The 1,612-nt window shown below is 31.9% G+C and overlaps 1 protein-coding gene across 1 annotated transcript in view; it reads right to left on the bottom strand.

The window, feature by feature from the left end:
* The window catches only part of LOC105809005 (ubinuclein-2-like), a gene marked incomplete at its 3' end in the record, with an annotated part of 36,114 nt that overhangs the window by 9,326 nt on the left and 25,176 nt on the right, over window positions 1–1,612 (bottom strand). The window lies entirely within an intron of this gene.

The following is a 1,612-nucleotide window of genomic DNA, read 5'->3' as shown; positions in this document are numbered from 1 at the left end:
AAGAAAGTCAGACTTTTAAGGAAAATTCTTTGCCATGGGTGAGGAATGTATTATACATATCTTACTAGTTACTGTAAGAATATTAAGGCTACATACAAAATTTGTGATTTTAACCTGTATTCTTTTAAATTATATGGAGAATGGAACAGGAAAGAGCATCCAGTTTAATCATATTGAATTAAAAAGAAACAAAATGAGTGAAGGAAAAAAAGAAAAAAATGAACTATTTTCTTATTGTTCTACTTGATACACTACTATAATGATCTATAGGAAAGACCTCACAGAAAAGGGCCAGTACAATCCGCAAGTAAAGGAATGATGTAAGGAGTGAAGGATTAAAAGTGAAAAGACTTTGTAGTAATTATTTTAAAAATGTTTAACTGTGATTAAGAAAAATACACCTGTACTCTTTGCTTACATGTACTTGTACAATGCTTTATAATTTTCAATGCTTCTCCATATAAATTATTTCATTTGGTCCTCATGATACCTTTGTAAGGCAAGAAAGGCAAATATTATTCCCATTTTATAAATGAAAACCAGGTCAGTACCTTACCAAAGCAATTTTATATGTTTATGGCAAAGTTACTGCTGCCTCCAACCCAGCCAACACACCAAGCAGCTTCTTCACATGGGAAACACATTCATCACCCAGTATACAGGGCAATTTTGACGTGCTCAAAGTCTGTCTTCCCAGGCAATATTTTGCTCAGCTTTCTCTGTCAGAACACCCTTCTGGTGAATAAACTCTTCATGAATATTTAATTTAGCCATTTAAGAATGTGTTGAGAGGCAATGGACACTGAACTTGAGAATCAGAAGGCCCGGATTTAGATCCGCTGCCAGTGACTAGCTATTGTGACCCAGGGCAAATCGCTTCACATCAATTTTTCAGGGGTTGTAAAACAGGAACATTACTTCACAAAGTTCTAGTAATAGTTTAAAAAGACAACCTAAATAAAAAAGTGTTACTCATGCTTGGTATTATTAATAATAAATAAAAACGTTTTCAGTCCTTTTACAATTTGGCAGCATAAATGTGAGACTAAAAATAATCTTCAAAAGCATTTATTTTAGTTATTATTAGTAGTAGGTAGTATATGATTCTAAAAATTAATTAGAAACAGATTTTCACTCTATCAAATAATATACCAACACTGAAAAACTTAATGATAACACAATCAGCTAAAAGAACAAAAAACCATTTTGTTTGCCCATAATTGTTTTATGTCTGAATTATCTCATAAAAATAAGCAAATATGTTTAGGGTAATGATACTGAAGTTATTTTGTAAGCCAACCCGTATTTTAGTTCAATTTCCTCTTTTGAAACAGGGACCTACCTTGTCCTACATATGTCAGTAACTAATTATAAACCTATACTACAAAATTTATTCTTACTTACTAAAAGCAGTAGCTTTCAAATTTTCTTTGCCACAACCCAAGTGGAAAATACATTTCACATCAAAACCCTGCATACAGACAATAAAAATTATATAATCTACTAGTGATGTACTATGATAGCTCCTATTCTATTAGATTCCATTTTCTTTAAAAATACTGGTCACACTCACTAAATTGACACATAATCCAATTATGGGTGGCTGCCAGGG

Source organism: Propithecus coquereli, unplaced genomic scaffold (genome assembly GCF_000956105.1).
Source record: "Propithecus coquereli isolate 6110/MARCELLA unplaced genomic scaffold, Pcoq_1.0 Scaffold186, whole genome shotgun sequence".
NCBI classification, from domain to species: domain Eukaryota; kingdom Metazoa; phylum Chordata; class Mammalia; order Primates; family Indriidae; genus Propithecus; species Propithecus coquereli.
This window is presented reverse-complemented; position numbering and strand designations above follow the sequence as displayed.